The sequence below is a fragment of the Periplaneta americana genome, chromosome 12 (assembly GCF_040183065.1).
Source record: "Periplaneta americana isolate PAMFEO1 chromosome 12, P.americana_PAMFEO1_priV1, whole genome shotgun sequence".
In the NCBI taxonomy this organism is placed as follows: Eukaryota; Metazoa; Arthropoda; class Insecta; order Blattodea; family Blattidae; genus Periplaneta; species Periplaneta americana.
Genome location: NC_091128.1, coordinates 91,094,322 through 91,115,074, shown reverse-complemented (window position 1 = coordinate 91,115,074; position 20,753 = coordinate 91,094,322). Strand labels below are relative to the sequence as shown.

Genomic DNA, 20,753 nt, shown 5'->3' with positions numbered 1-20,753 from the left:
ATACCCTTATCCTCGCAGCCAGTCTTGACCCGTTGGAAAACGTGGTTGGATGCTGTTAATTATTATGCAGAATATTACGGCAAAATAATGGAGGTAACTGATGCATTGGATAGCACAGACAGTTCCGCTGTTGTAGCTGTAAAATCATTGCCTTCTGAACAGCTATTGGAAGATATTCTGTTCATTGATTCTAATTTTAAAATCGTGTCCAAAAGCATCACCCTGTTAGAATCGTCTAAACTACAACTCTCAGAAGCCCTTAATATAGTGGATAAAGTATCACAAACAGTTATCCAAAATAACAATTCACTAATTTCAGAAAAAGTGAAATGTAAGTTGAGAAACATTATTGCTAAAAATTCTGCCTATTCACTACTTCGTATTATAAATTATGTACTATCAGGTCAAGACAAGACGTCTGAAGTTGGTGTAGTAAAAAGTAGTGAATTTCCGTTCTTCGAATATGCACCTATTACATCGTGTGATGTCGAACGTACATTTTCCCAATATAAAGACTGTTTGAGTGACCATCGGAGGAGGTTCACTTTGCAGTCGCTCAAAATGTACGTAACTCTTCACTGCAATGCACATATTCAAGGATGATGTGAGTATATTACATTAAATTTTAAGAGTCACTACAAAATAATTGTGTATTTACATGTTTAGACATTTCCTACTTCAATGATCATTCATTATATTTCTTGAATGCAGGATACAGGTTTTATTGTAACCGCAGTATACTGCTCAGTGTTTACATCAGAGGCATACTCCATCCGTTACACGTCACATTCTCATACAGTCTATACCGGGTGCGTAGTAAACCTTACCATTCTCGTGGCAATTCCACGAAGTCTAGTGATAAAGTAGCCGTTCAGAGCAGAAGTGGTGTAAGTCAAAGTTGGATGATGAGGTTTAAAGTAAAAATTGTGTAAAATACAGCGCAAAGTAGCAATTAATATGTCCTTTGTGCTATCCACTGACTACTAATAGTTTAAATAAATTGAATATTAATTGCTACTTTGCGCTGTATTTTACAGAATATTTACTTTAATCCTCATTACCCATTTTTGACTTACACCACTTCTGCTCTCAACGGCTCAAATAGACTTGTATTTTTATAATTTTGGGGACCGATAGAATGCGTTACGATGGTTTCAAGTTTACTATCCGTTCACCAGTCAGTACTCTAGCTGAGTGCAGCGTGCATGAACAGTGTACTGTAGACCTACCTGCTGAATACTCAGTTCGCCAGTCACTACTGCAGCATGCCGAAGGTTAAAGGTTCCCAGGCGCATATTTTTCCAACGGAATTTAGTGAGCGGTTTGAAGTGAATGTGAGTGAATTCTATGACAGTTCTTCTACACATAACGAAAGGTACGTAAAATACATCTTTGTAATATTATGTAGCTTATATTTACTTTTAAAGCTGTTCAGATTTCTTTATGTTCACCTTGTTATTCCCGTAATCGATCGCAGAACCAAGTTAGTGTCCTCATACTAGCTCACTTCCCCGGCCTACTGTACCATGCTGCAGTCAACATTTGTAGTCGGTCACCAACATTACAAGCCTAGTGATAAACAAGGCAAGCTGCAGATATGAACTTTGCTACGTTTGCGTCTGGCAATGAAAAGCATACAGTTGCATTTTTTAAGAGATTAAAAGCTTATGCAATAGCGAGTTTGGAAGTCGTTTTACTCAACTTGATTTGAGAGTGCGAAGGAAGCTCCACTTTTACGATTGAAAATGGCAGCATATTTATTTCTCCTCCTCTCAACTGCAATTCTTTTAATTCTGTATTACTTGATCTCAAGCAACTCTCTTTAAGATTAACTCACTAAAACTGTGCATCACTTTGCCTTTTTCCATTTTGACTGTGGTGCACGATAGGAGGTAGTTATACACTAGGATGACGATTAAAGTATGTATTGTAAATCAGTTTGTTACAATAAAATTATCTGTAGTGGAGATACTACTATTCAAAGTATGCATTTGTGACATGTGTCCAGTAGTACGATCTTCGTAAGCACATGACATTGTCTGAATGTCTGAAATGTGTGTGCAACAAGGGATTATGTAACCTACAATGGTGATGTCATAATTTATAAACATTTATTTTGTCCGAGATACGTGTCCCTTAATTTTTACACACTATCACTAAAAAACAGGTCTAAGGATCTGAAGTAAATTAAATATTCTTAAAACTCGAAAAATTAGCCCACTTTTTTCTTTTCCTTTTCGGGAGAACTCTGTTTATCTTTTATTGTTAAATAAATGCCTGTATGAAGTAATATACTATATGAAATGTACGGTATAAAAGCTATCTTACTTTAACGTATTTCAAATGTTACGTCTCATACAATGTTATCACGAGTACGATGTAGGCACTTTTAACTTACAATAGACACAGACAAACAATACACAAAATAGTTCAAAATGACCATTTAATATCCAAACCCGGAAAGGCTAACAGCATATAGGCCTACTTGTTTTACAAAGTAAAGTTCATATAATATTAAAGAAAAACCCAGATTGAACTTATAAAATTTGTGACCGAGTGGGGTAGCTCAGTTTCTAGTGTACCTTGAGTCACTTATTCAAAAGGTCCTGTGGCCGCCAACCTGCCTGGATTTTGCACGGTTTACCCCACTTATTTAAGCAAATTCCGGGTAGAGACAGGTGCCTAAAAAATGTTATGGTTTGTTTAACGACGCTCGCAACTGCAGAGGTTATATCAGCGTCGCCGGATGTGCCGGAATTTTGTCCCGCAGGAGTTCTTTTATATGCCAGTAAATCTACTGACATGAGCCTGTCGCATTTAAGCACACTTAAATGCCATCGACCTGGCCCGGGATCGAACCGGCAAGCATGGGTATAGAAGGCCAGCGCTATACCAACTCACCAACCAGGTCGACCCAGGTGCCTCAATATACCAATCTTTTCTACATTAAAAAATACACCACTGAAAATAAAGAGGAGATTCAGTAAATATGTTAAACATATCCAGAATAAAATTGTTGTTTGATCAACTGTCCGAAGACAGATCTGATCGTCACAAGTGATACCAACATGATACCACATATATAACACAACTAGGCCAGGAGGTACATCGCCGATTAGCTACGTATTACACTAATCAGACTTCAGATGTATACAAACAATTGTTCTTCCTTTGATACATATCGTCAAGACTCAAGTAAGATACTATTCTGCCTGATAATAGTGTACATACATATCACCCAGAACCTCAATCAGAGGTAAGAATAATATTAATAGATTGTAATTGAAAATATGAATATTCGATCCGGCTACTTACAACGAACGGGAGAAAAAAACCTACCTAAGTCATTGAAAATAACTTTAAAATTGTAGCACACCACTGTAAGCCCACCAAAACACATTCGTTTCTTATATATCCAACCAATTATTTTCTCTGGCATTTTAACACGAAATCATCAAGTAACCCACCCACCATTATATTTTACTACGTACTCCTTTCTTCGGGCCAGGGTAAATCTATTTCTGTACGTAATCTACCGAGAAGCGTATATTAGGAACTTTTATCTTTAAGAGGAAGAGGCACGAAACATATTTTGTTTTATTTCAAATATTTGTTTAAAATATAGTTTTCTGCTTGCATGGTTAATTCATTTATGAAAGGGATATATATATATATATATATATATATATATATATATATATATATCTTGAATAAAGATATTGTTATTTTTCATAAGTTTCCTGAAAAACTAATAATTCAGAAGGTAGCATATTCTTTGGATTAAATGAGGTCCGTTAATTTAAATGATCTTATTAATTTTATATTGCTTAACAACACTGCTAACCAATGCTATTAATGTCTACCTTAGAACAGTCCAATTAATTACTCAAGTTAATCACTATATATTTGACTTTGCCCTTTTGGCCTCCTTTATTCCTATTTTTATACATAGGCCTATTGTGTCGAAAGTATAGGCAACTTAATCCAAATTCCATGTGGGTTATAATATCCAGGCATATTTTAAACTTAAATATATAAATTTAAACACAAATTCCTTCCATAACTCAACCATATCGCAATGTAAACAAACCGAACAATGGCGAAAATAATATTAAGGCGGCGTGCGAAGACCTGACACATTGACGGGCCTTTTTTTTTATTGTCGTGATGTTGATTTGTACATAAGTTTCAGCCTTATATATAAATAAGGCTTTTACTTTAAAGTAATATAAGAAGATATTAAAATGATTTTTCGTTCCAACTTAGTTATCCTTTTCTTGAAGGCATTTAATTAATCAAATTTCGCTTCAGGTAGCTAGAGCTCGAATGAGAGGGTTAGGATGATACAGCAACTTTCGAGAAAAGTTATTTGAAATTCTTTTGATGAAATCATAAAATGATTCAATCTCTAACATCTCTTGGAGCTGTGCATTTGATGTGGTGTAGTCAGCACCAGTGACTTTTAAGCAGACTGATCGTTGGATTGCATGTAGTCTTCTGATGATTCTTGGATGGGCGGAATTCCAAACTTCACAACCATATGTCATCACTGGTCTTATGACCGATGTATAAAGCCTTACTTTGAGGGGAAGGTTAAGATACGGAGACCTAATCAGTGGGTATAAGTGAATAAATCTGGCCAGAGCTTTGTTTCTTGCATATTCTACATGTTCACTGTAGCGCAGACGTTTGTCGAGAATCACTCCTAGATATTTAACTTCATTCTTGTAGTCAATGTTTTCTGAGAAGAGACGAAGGCAATCTGGTTTTTTAGGTTTCCTATGGATGAATATGATAGCTTGTGTTTTTTCCATATTTACTTTTACTCTCTAATTTGTAAGCCACGTTTCTAGAGCATTGAGTTGTGTTTGTAACTTGATGTGGGCAATGTTGATGTTGAAGTCACTTGTGTAATACACAGTATCGTCTGCATATAATCCTAATTTACAATTAGCAGAACGTGGCATGTCGTGAACATAGACAGAATAGAGATGTGGTGCAATTATGGAACCTTGTGGAACTCCTGAGTGAATATTTTGAACCGCTGAAAGTTCATTTTCCATTTTAACTTGAAAGGTTCGATCTGAGAGAAAACTGTGAATTATATGTATAAGTCCGTCGTCTATGGTGAGTACTTGTAGTTTATGGAGAAGACCAGAGTGCCAGACTGTATCAAAAGCTTGAGCGATGTCGAGAAAAACTGCCACTGTATGCTGATCTGTGTGAAAATGATCTTTGATGTGAGTAGTAATTCTTTTTAACTTATGAGCTGTGGAGTGATGTTTCTTAAAACCGAACTGCTGGTGATGAGTTCTTGATGGTGTCTGAAGAAGAGGAAGTAGACGTCTTGCAATGATTTTTTTCTAAAATTTTTCCGGGAATACTTAGCAGACTAATAGGCCGTCTGTTATTAGGAATTGTCGGGTTCTTTTTCGGTTTAGGAAATGTAACAATATGAGCATGTTTCCAGGATCTAGGGAAATATTTATGTTGCAAGCATGCGTTATAAATTTTTGTAAGATGTGTAAGGGCCAATTGCGGAAGGTGAGCTAACATTTCAGTTGTGATTTTATCTGGTCCAGGTGATTTCTTTTGTTTACTTTCGAAAGATTGTAGCTTTTACTTCTGTGGACGAAGTTTGAGCAATATCATGTTTGACGGGAAGACTTAGCAAATTTTGTATTTGAGATTCTATAGTATGAACGAATTCTATATTTATTGGAGTGTTGTTTGACCAGAATCTCTGTTCTAAGGAAGTTGCAACGACATTCACTTTATCAATTGGTTTGTAATATCTCACTCCATTGTTGTCAACTATTGCTGTATTTGAAATTTTCTATAATGTGCCTTGTAGTTTCTTACTTAAGGACCAAAGCTGTTCTGGTTTTTCTGTTATCTTTTCAACTGCAGATTCAAACTTTTGTATTCGGTGAGATTTTATTTTTCTTTGGAGAGCTTTGTTAAGTCGATTATAGCATCGTTTAGCTTGTGGGTTACCAGTTTCATGCCAATTCTTTCTTGCTTTATGTTTTGCTTTGATAAGGAAGAGAAGTTCATTATTTTCTTGCAGGTCGGGGTCATGATCTTCTATGCAACTGGAAGAATTTCTATAAGCGTCATGGATAGTATCAGTAAGGATCTGTATACCGGATTCAATATCATCTTTAGTGACTAAATTTGGATTTCCTGGCAGAGTCTGTGTTAAGGTATTTTCAAATAAGTTCCAATCAGTATAATACTTCTTAGGTGGTTTTTGACAAGAAAAAGAATTAGCTGTATTAATAAGTATAAGAACAGATAGGTGATCTGAATTAAGGGCGTTTAGTGGTTCAATGATGGGGGGCATCCCATATGTTTTGAGAAGAAATATGTCTAGGACATCAGGTAGTTTATCTTTTTGATACGGGTAATAAGTTGGAAATATTGGGACGAGAATGTAGTAATTGTGTTCTTCTGCATGTTCGAGGAGCACGCGTCCTTTTGGATTTATTAATCTTGAATGCCAGGATGTATATGTTTGGCATTTAGATCACCACCAATGATAAATCTGGGGTGTGCACTGATGATTTTATCAAGTTCATTTGGAGAGAGATTTGAATTAGGAGGAATATATAGGGATGCAATCATTACTTCTTTTTTTATCGAGAAGGAGTGTTATAGCTGTGATTTCAGCACACGTTAAGCCAATTATTTGGACTGGAGCATAGGATATATTTCGCTTGATGATTATAGCAGTACCTCCTCCACGTCTGTAAGGCCTGTCAGAGCGAATGATATCGTAGTTACGTAATGTGAAACGATCAGTGGGTTCCAAATGGGTTTCTGTGATGAGAGCAATGTCGATACTATGTTCAAGTAAGAGATATTGAAGTTCATAAATTTGTCGTTTAATGTCATTAGCATTGAAATTAATTATACGAAGGATTTTAATTTTTGTTGGTTTAAGGAACATTTGTTTCTGGAGTCAGTATTGTTGTAATTGCTTCAAATATTGTGAATAGTTTAGAGAATGTATCTGATGCCTGTTGCAATTTTAATGTAGTTTGTTTAATTTGATTAATAATTTTGGTAAAGCCTATGCTTTGAAAAAGGTATAGAGTTCTTTAATATCCCCCATGAGTGTGTCTGTAGTAGTCTCTGTGTTGGAGTTCGTTTTCGTCCAAGCTGGATTAAGTGTAACTTTTGGCAATCTTGGGAAATCATGTTGATTAAAAGTATAACCTATTCCTCTATTTCTTAGTCTCTGTTCTTTCAGATCTTGTTTTTGTTGCAGTACATTTCGATGTTGAAGAGCTATGCTACATTGGCGGTAATTAGCAGTGTGTGATTCACCGAAATTTGCGCAAGTAGGTGCGACTGATGGACCTTTCACTGGACAGTCTTCAAGTCTATGGTTGTTACCACATTTTACACATTTAGTAGATAGGCAACAGCCCGAAGACATATGGCCATAGAGCTGGCAATTATAGCATTGATATGTTTTTGATTTCGGGTTGTAAGTTTCAATTAATATTGATTGGTGACATATGTATTTAAGATCATCAACTGTTCGCCCAACTTCATTATTTTTTAAGGAGACAACCCATACTGGTAAATTAAAATTTTCAACAATACCTGTTGTCTGTCGAGTAGTAGTGAGCTGTCGAACACCGATAACGGGAAAATCTAACATCAGTAACTCTTCTTGTATTTGTTGAGCAGTTACTTGTACTGGAAGTTTCTTGATCACGACTTGTAGCGGCTTGTGTGATTTAGGAGTAAACGTATAAAATCCAATATGCTTATCTAGAAATAAATTTTTAAGCTTGTTAAAAGCTTCTTCTGATGAAACATGAAACTTTGTTCCTTGTGATTGATTGTATATTATTCTTATAGGAAAGCCTAACTCTTTCTCTAGGGCCCGCTGGTACTGAAAATAGTTAGGACATTTAGGAAGTATAGGAACAATGATTGGCGGAAATCTAGCAGTTGTTACTTTAGGAGTAGCATCTAGCACCTCTTTTTGAGATTCATCATTTCCACAAGGATCGTGCGAGAATACATAGTTAGTTTCCATATTTTCTACAGTATCAACATTTAGCTGGGAAAAGGGTCAAAATAATTATTTGTAGGAATCGAAATGAGTTCTTTTGAATATGAAGATTGTAGTGTCTTGAGTTTATCATCTTGATTCATGCCTGATGTTCCTGAAGTTGGTGATGCAGGTTGTGGTGTTGATGTAACCGAATGTGAAGTATTTTGAAATATTGGTAAGTTACGTACTTCAAGTGATCTGTTTGGATTGATTAATTCTTTCTTAGCTGAAGACTTTTTGGATTGCTTGACTTTATGTAACATACCTTTTTTTAAGGTGTACGTTTTCGTGCGTGGGCCTCTGTGAAGAGTTAATTCTGAAGTATCTTCTTCAATCGGACTCTGATAGTTTATTTCTTGTGGATAATTATTTGTTTCCTCCATAAGGATTTCTTGATTGGTGAGGCAATTGTTAGGAATCAGTGTCTTTTATCACAAGATTTATAAAAAAAATAAAAGGAAGAAGAAACAGTATATATAACTTAATTAATATGTTATTTAACACACTAAACACTAAATAATCACTCAACACAAGATGCGTAACACAACACAAATAATAATTATTCAATATTTAAATTTCGCGCTCGCTCTCTACCACAAGTCACTATTTTCCAACACAGTCATTATTTTCCTCGACTGGCCTTGGTTCATATTAGTATTGCAGTGCCATCTTGCGGCAGAAATTGTAACTACGTAGAAGTACAAAGCTTGGCTTCAGTCGTTTATTACTTATTACGTTATTACATTATAAGGAAATCTTATTTACAGTTAATTGGATAAAAGTATACGAAAATTTTGTTACGCATATCCTTTCGTTACAACTGTTCAAAACATTCGATAAGGAGTGCATCGGCGCAGAGAGGGTTATCAAGGAAGTTTGGTACAGTCATAGGATTTTCTCAAGGTCACGGGACTTCCCTAGCAGTGATGTCAACTGGAAGGAAATTCAACGTAGCCAACGGGAAAAGAATGACTTTGACGGGTGACGGATTTTCGGACGGAAATTACGATTTACATCGTCTTTTGGCTTTTATTTATTTAATTCTTGGGGGATTTTACTTTTTCATTGAACTGTGCCGTACCGCGTTAAAGAATCCCCTGTTACAGATTTCCTCGTAGTAATCAAGTAGGAGGTTGACGAATTAATATTTTAATCAAAATTGGTAAGTAAGTTGTGTTAAAATTTGCTTTTTATTTGTATATATATATATATATATATATTGAGTGAGTCTTATTTATTTATTTTTTTTTGTTAATTTTGACGGATTCTTAAGGATTTCCAGGTGTTAGGCTGACGAGGATACAATTTATGTGTTGGCAACACTGTTCCCTAGGTTTCGGAAGAAGTTGAGTGATGAGTCACGTGCTTTAGGTACGCGGTGGCAGGCATTCTTTCCTGGCAGTGTTGTTCAAGATTTTAAAGAGGATCCGACGTAAAGAGATTTTCCATTGGTCTACAGGATTACTATTGAGTTCAGAATAACAAAGAGGAGGTAAGTACATACATGTTCAGTCCTGTAATCTGTACATTGTTATGTCTATCAATGACGCTTCTTCTCCCCACCGCTTTCGGAGCATAAAATTGAAATCGAATGAAATTACATTTCAGAAATACTGTACTAAAGACGACTTCTGTTTGTTGATCATATTATCGATTTCTTTATTCTGGGTAGCAGGATAAATGTCTGAATAAATGTTGGTTATGTGTGTTCATATTCTGGAGGGGTGAGATAACAGCTTTCATGACCTTCACCCAAATCAAATAGTTTAACACTTAAAAGTTACAGCAATTCTTCAGAAAAGCTATACAGAGGAAGGCATGATTTTCTTTTGTATCACTGGCTTCTGTGAACTGTATACTGTATAATGATAAACACGTGGTTTCGATTTGCAGCCACAAATAGTTAGAACTAAAAATAGTTCGATACCTGTATATTCTAATCAATGCATTGTTTTAGCCTCCCCCCCCCCGCCTACTTATTACTAGGGAGCGGATTTTTATGTGCTAAAAAGTACGAAAATATTTGCTAAAAATAAAAAAATATTTATTTTAAATATGACAAAAATACCTTACTTAGCTTGAAAAAAAATGTTACTAGGTACTCACCAACCACACTAGAGTCCTAGTAGTTGGCCGAGAATTGCAGTGTAACAACAAAGGTCATCTCCAAATTCTCCATCACAAATGCATGCCGATTATCTCTGAACAAACTGTGAAAACGATCTTTCCACATCACAGGACGTCAGACGTGCATATTTAAAGATAGGAATCTCACAAACACATACACCGTCAATTTCACCTACAGGTACATTCTCCAATATACGTTAGCAACTTTACACATTTTTTTATATCCACTGTTTTTCCCAAACACATTCTGGAATTTGTCCCTTAGTAATTGTGCTTCTGAACCTGGTAGCGAGTCTAGTTTAATTTCCACGGCACGCACCTCCCTGTTTCAGACAACAGGTTTTTGGATGTTTCGAGTTTTTTATGGTGTCACACAAAAACTTAAATTTGCTAGTAGGAAAGCCAAATCGTTTTTTAAATAACCATCTTTCAGTATATCTTGAAGGGTATCGATTGACGAAGCCCGATAACAGGAAATCACAACAAGATATACTCGATATACATGAGCGAGATGCGAGAGATTTGTTTAAATTAAATAATGTTCATACCCAGCTCTTATCTGTTGTGTTTCAAAAACAAAGCGTGCAATGAAATCATCTTCAGCAACAATAAACATTCCTAATTATGTGTTGAAACATCTCTCCTCCTTGTCCATGTTAATTTATTCTCTAATAATAACACTGATTTGCTGTCTAGTAGTTCTCAGAACTTGAGGCGTTACTATTGTATTGTATTGTATTGTATTGTATTTATTAACATTCCATGGTATTCATACATGCTTACAGCTAGAATATGGAACAAGTCAAAAAACTTAATACTATTATAAAATCTTAATTTATAGTCACAGTCTAGATGAAATATATACAGACGAGATTTACAATATAGTCTACTAGTACAACACATAGTTTTAGTATCAATTTCATGAAGTGTTATTGAATGTCATGAATTCACCTACAGAATAGAAGGCGTGAGAAATCAGGTACTTCTTTAATTTGGTCCTAAATAATTTTATGTTTTGAGTTTCATTTTTTATATCGATAGGGAGGCTATTAAAAATTTTTGCTGCCATATAACGCACTCCTTTTTGATAGCACGATAGACTTGCCGATGGAGTATGAAAGTAATTTTTTGACGTGTATTTATGCTATGAACTGTTGAATTAGTTACAAAGTTTTCACGATTACATACGAGGAAGACTATTAATGAAAAGATATACGAAAATGGATCACGGATACATCACTGAGCGCTTAGAAACACGAAGCAACCAAGAATTCCTGAAAGAGATAACGCACTTCTGAATGATATAATTGATTTAGTTTTAAAATATTTAAAAGTACTTGTAAAAAATTATTTAAATAAGAAACTCTAAGATTTATGTGTTTATAATAGATTTCTTGAAAATATGTATTTACATAATTTTTTTGTGAAAATATGTGTTTTTATGTGAAATAAAATTCGGGTTTTAAACTTGAAACTTCATGTTCGGAATTTTTAACTTTGTTAATTGTGTTTTATCACACGCAAAAAGAATATTTAATTATATAGGAATCCGCTCCTTACTTGTTACCAATATTAACTCACTAGGGGTCCATGCATAGACTTACTATGCCTGGTAATTCATCCTGGACCTCTCGCATATTATGTTGGTGATTAGTAACAAGTAGGTCCCTGGACAGAAATGTGACTGATAAAATAAGAAACTAAATTGTTTGTTGAATGCTCAAAATGTAGGTATGAGAAAGTATGTCTCAGTTTGATGACACTGTTTAATATTTTGTGTCTGAATTTGCGTGCATATCAGGAGAGACGCTGCCAGGGATCCTGCGCTATTGTCCACTGAAAGTTAACTAATGCCCCTTCTTCTCTTTCACTCTGTAAGAAACGAAACCTTCTTCGTGTTAGCGACGTAATTTTTCTTTCTGTCATCTGAGTGTTCGAGTTCTTGTCAGGATGTAATTAAGATTATGTTCACACAGCATAAGAATCCATTGTGTTAGGGCCTATTTTAAGATATTTTAAACGTTTTAAGATATTTCTGAAAATTGTCATATTTAGTAAGTTTTGAAGACTTCTTCTTCTGTTACGAATTTGATCAAATTTGCACTACATTTACTGTCGGTGACTCAGGAGAAGACGAGAGCGGACTGAGGAAGAAGGGATGTGAACAGATAACGTACGACAACACGTGCAATATTTGTACTGTAGTAAGCGGAAACATTAGGTCTCCTTCTGTTCAACTTAGCTTTAATTTCCATACACATTGTTACTCATGTTTCCTGTATGAGTAATAACCTGGCTACTGGGATGCGTATCTGAGCGATGTTTATAATAATCAGCAGCGATAGTCAAGGTCACATTCTTTCCGCTCGTCTACTCCTGAGTAACGGACAGTAGTTATTGCAACATTATTTTTCTCTTTTTATGGAGGAGGGACCCGAAGGCTTACACTGCAGCCTGATGCTTATTGTGCTTATCACTCCTGTTCTGTGAATAAATATACCTACTTTTAGCTTAACGGCCCTCTCTTGCATAAGTGCAGTAGTGGCAAAAAAAACCGGATCGACCCTTGTAGCTGATTTCAGAGCCTTGTTCACTCCATAGCACGATAGGCTGGTAACTAAGAGTTTCGTGGTTCGAATCCTGCCTGAGAAGGAAACTTTCTTTTTTGTTCCTTATTCAAATTTATTCCCAACACTTTTCGATTGCTGGTAAAATTCATGTTCTGGGAATAATAAGTTAATTAAGTAGTAAAATATCGCTGCAATCGAAAAGTATTGGGAATAAATTTGAATACGGAACAAAAAAAGTTTCCTTCCCAGGCAGGATTCGAACCACGAAACTCTTAGTTACCAGTCTATCGTGCTCTGAGTGAACAAGGCTCTGAAATCAGCTACAAGGGTCGGTCCGGTTTTTTTTTTTTTTTTTGCCACTACTGTACAGCACGCCGCACCGTGAACTTAAGGCGATGCGCTACTGAAATTTATAAAATCCATAATTTTTTTAACTAGAGCGTTGAAATTTTTAGGCCTACTGAATATGCATATTAATACCATGAACAAATATTGTAAATTTCAATCATTTCTCATAAACGTTTTTTTTAAATTAAACTTATTTTGTTTGTTTAATTTTCTTAGTGAAAATCCTATTTCTAAAAAAAAAAAATTATTAAATATAACAAATATATTAATGAATAAATATGCCAAGTTTCATTGCACTAGTTTTAACCACCGAGAAATAAAATAAATAGGCCTACTTGTCTTTTTTTTAAATAACTGAATTTAAAGTTTTTGTTACACAACTCGTACATTAACACAACTTCTACACAATTATATAAAAGTATACTTATAATTAAGATATTGAGATGAGCTTTTCATGAAACCGCACATTTTTTAGCGCGAAAAAAAAAATAATAACATTTGCCAAAATTCTACAATTTTCAGTAGCGCATCGACTTAACCCGGGCTGTAGTATGGATGATGATGATGATGATGATGTTGATGATGATGATGATGATGATATGTGAATTAATTATGGCGAAATGAATCCGAGATTCAACTTCGAAAGTTACCCAGCAATTTTGCTTCCGACGTCAATTCGTTGAGAGAAAATCTCATTACCTTGTCCCAACCAGAATTTGAACCCAGGACATACAAAAAATTATACTTTCATAAGGTAAGCCCCATGCAGCAGGTTTCAGATTCATTATGGTTCATCTATGTAGCCTATTTTTGGAAACAGGAAACATAGAATGGAAAACTACATTAACGTTTTATGAATAGGAAACAAGGAAACTCGAGGTTAAAATGTGTAAATTCGAACCTATGACTAATGTAATGAGCTATGTTGCCAAACTGTGAGGAATTCCATAAAATGCGTGAAATTTTGGTTACTATGTGGAATATTGTGTGGAATGATTGCTTGTATGGATGTTGTCTTGTGTGGAATTCTCAAGCTAAGTCCACTAAATTGTTTACTTAATTAAGAAATAAATGTGCCTATAAAATATCGGTACAGTTGACTCTCTAGTATCCGTGGGCGAATTATCTGCTTGAGAATTACGCTCAATCTGTAGGGGTAGCCTGTTTTTGTAATTTTATTTGAAGGTTTTTGACCTATTCCTTACCGACTTTCTCCCGGGCTTTCAAATTCTGAGTGACGAGAAAGGTTGAGGGGTATGGCGTTAGCTTGGAGAACAAATTTTTACTGCTATGAGTCATTTTGACAGAGTATGCCAAAAGTAACAATAATCAGTCACTTGTCAGGGTTTACCTTTCTAATATGCTGCATGCCGCCATGTAGGAACGTTAACAAATATATTTTCTATTACCTATCTAAGATTAAATTGCGTTATATAGCCTACATTGTATTTAAACATATAATACTGAATATAAATAAATAATGTCAATGTTCAGGAAGCTGACAAAGAATGGCGATCACATGCAGTACTTAACTATTCTTCTCATGAATTTAATATGTCTTCTATGCCAGCAGTATGAAGAATATTGGAAAGCAGTATTAACCTTAAAATTGGTAATGGAGTTAAAGTTGTTCTTGAATTAAGGAAAGTTACTTTGAATGTTAATGGTTCTCCCATTTTCTAATTTCTCAGCTGAACGAGTTTTCAGTAAACTGAACAAAAATAGATCACTACAACTAAGACCGAAATAGTCATTGCAATAATATTATCCATCAAAAGAGGGTATCGAGGAGGAAGAAGAATGTATTCGTTTCAATCTCGACAAAAATATGCTTGACAGAAAATTTTGAAAGTAGTAGTAGCCAGGAAGTAACTGCACGCATAATTATGACAGATTAGGTACCGTGCAACAGTGTTACAAGAACAAAGTTTTTAGACCTAGTGATACATTTGTGATTCAGTATTTTAAGGCCTACGCCTACTGTAATTGTATTCCATGATAATTACTAGTACTAGACAGTGACAGTGTAGTGACTTTGTTTTGTGTGACGAAGCAGTTAGTCAAATTATTCATTAAGGTATTTTGCGTGATTATAATGCACAAAGATTAATTCTAAATTCAAGTATCTGGTAATGGGAATGATTGTTCTTGACGCTAATTCAGTGTTCAGTTCATAGGTTCAAGTTACTCAATGGTAGATATGGGTAAAAAAAAAAGCTGGAACAGTTTATTTGGAACCGAAACAGTCGTGAAATAACCTGTTCCAACTGTACCAAAGAGTGTTACATGCTCCAACGATGCACATGGTTCCAAGAGAAAAACAGTTCAATTTCTAAACAGTTTTCCTCTTCTTTGCTCTCTGCAAAGGCCACGTGTAGCGCTATCATTGACCTCCAATCGAAAGTAGATATAATATTAGTATCCATGTTCCACACGGCCTTCGTGCAACAATAGCCTATGTAGGATAGCGCAATTTAATTGTACGAATCAAATTCCCTAATAAATCTGATATTAATTATTAGCTGTCCATGGATGGAGAATATGTTTATGGTACCCTAACATAGTGTTAATTTTTAATATACCGCGAAAAATATCATCGGCTAATTTCATCGTTATTAAACTATTTTACTATTTTTACTAAAATCGATTCATTTTGAATTGTAGTTATTTACTGCACCCTTAACAGTAACCTACGAAAATTGGCTTTCGTCGTCACAATACTCTGAACAGCTGATTTAAAGACGATTCAAGGGCTTTGAAACATGTTCCTGAAGCAGATGAGAAGTTGAAACAGTTGGAACGTTTGAAACAGTTGGCACTGATGTTGTAAACATAATTCTTATGAAACTGTTTCTTTGAAACTTATTTTGTAACAGCTTCGTTCATGAAACAGTTACAGTAGAAACTGTTTCTTAAAAAGAACAGTTTATCCCATCTCTACTTAATGGCTGATAAAGGATATGACGTAACCTTCGCATTAGCGACACTTACGGAGTTGCTTAGAACTACGTCGTATCGTCGGCGACGTTAGCGACCCTAGTGTTGTACTGCGGTACTACGTCAACTCAGACTCTGACAATACGAGGCGAGATTAAATGAAACCCGTTTGCTTCGCCTCACATTGAAACCAGTAGTAACCAGCTCGAACTGCCATGCGGTAGATATTTCTGAAGCACTCTCATTCCCATGAAAACAAACGCGATCAGCTGATGTGAAAGAGTGCTCGCGAAATCGTGTTCGGAGATGGCATTTATGGTGAAGAATCCGTCCAAGACAGACCAGCGAGCGGTAATTCAGTTCCTTACTGCGGAAGGCTGCCAACCTGCGGAAATTCGTCGACGAATGTTAGCGGTATACGGTGATGCGTGCGTTAGCAAGACAACAGTGACAGAGTGGAGTCGAATGTTCCGTATGGGGCGTGAGGAAACGAAGGATCAACCGCGTCCGGGCCAAGCACACGTTGTTCTAACTACCGATGCGGCGGAGAAGCTGGATGTGGCAATTCGTGAGGATTGCCGGAGGAGTATTCGGTCATTAGCTGCTGAATTCAATATGAGTTACGGCAGTGTGCATTCTTTGATTCAGAAAATCGGATACCGTAAAGTTTGCTCGGAGTGGGTTCCCCGAACACTAACGGCCGACCATAAACAACAGCGAATGACATGTTCGCTTGAACACCTCGAGCGGTATGAGAAAAACGGAGAGAACTTTTTGCGTCGCATTGTGGCAGGTGGCGAAACATGGTGTCACCTCTCTGAACAAGAAGAAAAATCCATTAGCGAACCAAGTCCTAAAAAGTTAAAAACGCAAACGTCAGGAGAGAAAGTCATGCTCACGGTTTTCTTTGATATGGACGGTCCGCTACTGTTGGAGTTCACCAAGTCAGGAGTCACCATCAACGCCGAACGCTATAAGCAAACCATCCTCAACCTGTGTGCAGCGATCAAAGACAAGAGACCAGGGAATCCGGCAACAGGCATTATATTATTGCACGATAATACGCGTCTGCATGTTGCAAGTGACGTTCAGGAGACCCTGCAGCGAATGCAGTGGGAAGTGTCAGAGCATCCTCCGTGGAGCCCTGACCTGTCGCCGTGTGAGTTTCATGTGTTCGGACCATTCAAGAAGGCCTTGCAAAGAGGCTCATTCGCTAGAGACGAAGAGATTATGGACACTGTGCGTAAGTGGTTCAGCGAACAGCCAAAGAAGTTCTTTGCCGACGCCATCGGAAAGTTGGTCAAGCAATGGAAAGACTGCGTGGAAGCAGAAGGCGATTTCTTCTAATATCAAGCTCCATTTGCATCTACAGGTAACACTTTAATAGGTTATAACAGCTTTTCGATTAAACTGCAGTTAACATTGGGAATAGTATACATTACGATTTCCGCGTATGAAACCGCATTACACAGAAATTATGACGTTACATGACGACATCACCAATAAAAGACACTAGGGGATTCGCGTTGGAAACCGGGATTTTTGGTTGAGACATTCAAAGGAAATATAATGATACTATTAATCAATAAATTTATTTAGTTGTATCATGAACTCATAATAATTTCAGTAAAATATAATATGGACCTACTATATCACTCAGAAACTCTGGTATCTTCCCACACTATAGTCTGAGTCAGTTTACTTAATACCCCAAGGAAGAAACCTAACCATTTTTCCCTCATTACTACATAAGCTAGTGAATTGTGGTGATTTTCTAGTTTGCAGGTTGAATTTTCTTTTGCCAACATCGTTTCGAATTTCGGTACTGAAAAATACAACTGGTAGTGATTTTAAAACTGGTATGTTGGCAGCAGTGACACAAGTTGTCGGTAGTTTAAATTCTGAAAATTCAAATTGTTCTAGATTTCTGAGCCCATTACTGGAAGGTAGTGAAATTTGAACATACTAATATAATTAATTAATATCAGTATTAATATTAATACATAATAGTTATTGTATGTGTTGCTTTGTGTTGTGGTTACAATTTCAAGATTAGAGTCTGGTAGGCTAAGTGTAAATAAATACAGAGTGATTTATATAGAACTGACACATTTCTTTCATTAATTGATTCAAAACGAATTCTGCTAGCGACAACTTATTATACCTAAAATGTAGAGGAATTTTGGGAGATTATTTACCTCTATAGCAAATGTCCGGCGTTGTCAAATCCGGAGATCTCGGTGGCCACAGGTTCCTTGAAATTATTCGACCGTCACATAACCGGATAAATGGAACCATGCTTTATCTGTGAACCATGTGATGGACAATATGGCAGTATTTTGCACAATGAACGTCTGAAACCAACAGCAGAATGTTCTGGAGTTTCGATTCCTTGTCACTAGATGCGCAGATGTTTGTTTTATTCCTATTGTTGGCAGCTGTTTTCGACATTTTGTGTCAACGTGAAAATGCAGTACACATTAAATCAACGACTCTTCCTTGTGAAGCAATACTGGATTACGAATTCAATTACAGCTACTCAAAGGGCATACCAGAGAGAATTTAGTGTTCGCAATCCTCCCAAAACAAACACAATAATGGGACTGGTAAACAAATTGGAAACAACTGGATCTCTGGTGAGTGAAAAGGGCAAGCATCGTTCATCTAGGCTTCCCACGGTTGTTGTTGACGTAAGAGCATGACTGGAGCAGTCACCCAAAAAATCATTAAGACGTTTGTCGCAGGAGACAGGGTACACCTACTCAATGTGTCAGAGAGCCTAAAGCCATATAGGGTTACGGTTGTTCATCAGCTACAGGAACCAGATAAGGATAAAAGATTGAATTATTGTCGTTGGTTTCAGACGTTCATTGTGCAAAATCCTGCCATATTGTCCATCACATGGTTCACAGATGAAGCATGGTTCCATTTATCCGGTTATGTGACGACCGAATAATTTCCAGGAACCTGTGGCCACCGAGATCTCCGGATTTGACAACGCCGGACAACATTTGCTATAGAGGTAAATAATATCCCAAAATTCCTCTACATTTTAGGTATAATAAGTTGTCGCTAGCTCAATTCGTTTTGAAACAATTAATGAAAGAAATGTGTCAGTTCTATATAAATCACTCTGTATAACATATTTTGTGTGATACAGGCCCTTAGGTAATCGATAGAAATACCATTTCACATTTTAATTAATTTCTTTTGTGTTTAGACTTTTATTACAATAAAATATATTATATATTCTAAAGCATACATTTCAAAGTGGCATTAGTTTTCGGAATTCATACTAATCATTTCACATAATCAAACAGAATACATTTTTAAACCCGGTTCAGACGGTGCTAGTTTCTGTTATGGATTTCAAGGTGGCTGCACTGATGGCTACCCTGCGTGCTCACTTGCTGGCTCCCGTGTTGGCTACAGTGATGGTTGTTCTCACGGAGCTGGCTCTTTTCACAGTTCAAATTGGAAAATCATCTGCTGTTTTATCTGTTGCCAACACTCATGGTCAAAAAGAAACTAAACCGTGAGTGGAAAACAACTAAAGTCCTACATTAACAATAGTAAATGTCGTAATAAGGTAATTAAGCCATAAGTGCAAAACAGCTAAAGTCCGATATTTAATTGTTGTTTCTTAGAAACTACATAATATAGGGAAAAAAACAGGTTTAGTTGGAAAACCACGAACATGGCGACATGGTTTCAGTGGTGATACTATATTATCATCTTTGGTTCCAGCTTGCAAACCATCGCGAAAAATAGCAAGGAACCTATCCTCGAAATCCAGCAAGCTAGCCAAAAAGCAGCCACCAGAGCGCATTACTTCCAGCAAGTGAGCACGCAGGGTAGCCATCAGCGCAGCCACCTTGGAATCCATCACTGAAACTAGCACTGTCTGAATCGGGCTTTAGTTAGGTCTCGTGAATCGTAAACTGTTTAATCAAAACAATGAATTTCATGTTGTCAGACAAAATACATTTTAATATTATATCATACACTAATCTACTAACTACTAACGTAATGTGCGAGAGGTCCAGAAGAAAAATATACTCTTTGACAAGTGAACCTTTTAGAAAACACCCCCCAAAACATAAAGATGAGATGTGGTAAATAAGCAAGACATCGTTATTGGTAATACTAGGTATATTATTATTATTATTATTATTATTATTATTATTATTATTATTATTATTTTCCGTGCCAAATTTTAAATTATCATCCTGTGGGCAAGAGATCCTTGGGCAGACCGTTCAAGCGTTGGCAAGAGACCGTGACGGGCCACTAGGCCCAATACATCCAAGGATGATGATGATGATGATTATTATTATTATTATTATTATTATTATTATTATTATTATTATTATTATTGTACATGACATTGTGTGATTTTATCCTCTTTTGGTGATATTTAATATTAGTTGGCAACACTGAAGAGACGGCCAAATTAGTCTTTCAGGAATTACTCTTACGTGGTCCTCAGTACAGACAATTCCTTGGCCTCATAGGCCTATCACTGAAATAATCCCCTCGGCTAATCCACTAACCTTGTCACATACTTCAGCTTAGAAATAATACATGACGTCATATATCCGATCACTTGTACTAGGAAATTACCTTTTGTATGAACAGAATAATGTGCAACTTCAATATCTCCCCACACTACACATGGTTAGAGAAAACGTATAGCT

The 20,753-nt window shown here is 36.2% G+C and overlaps 1 protein-coding gene across 1 annotated transcript in view; it reads left to right on the top strand.

Moving 5' to 3' along the window:
- The first annotated feature begins 9,096 nt into the window (after positions 1-9,096).
- Positions 9,097-20,753, top strand: part of Adck1 (aarF domain containing kinase 1) — a 78,998-nt gene continuing 67,341 nt past the window's right edge. The window contains exons 1-2 of the mRNA XM_069841735.1: positions 9,097-9,236; positions 9,408-9,566. The gene's annotated coding sequence lies outside the window, so the exon portion shown is untranslated. The remainder of the gene's footprint in view (positions 9,237-9,407; positions 9,567-20,753) is intronic.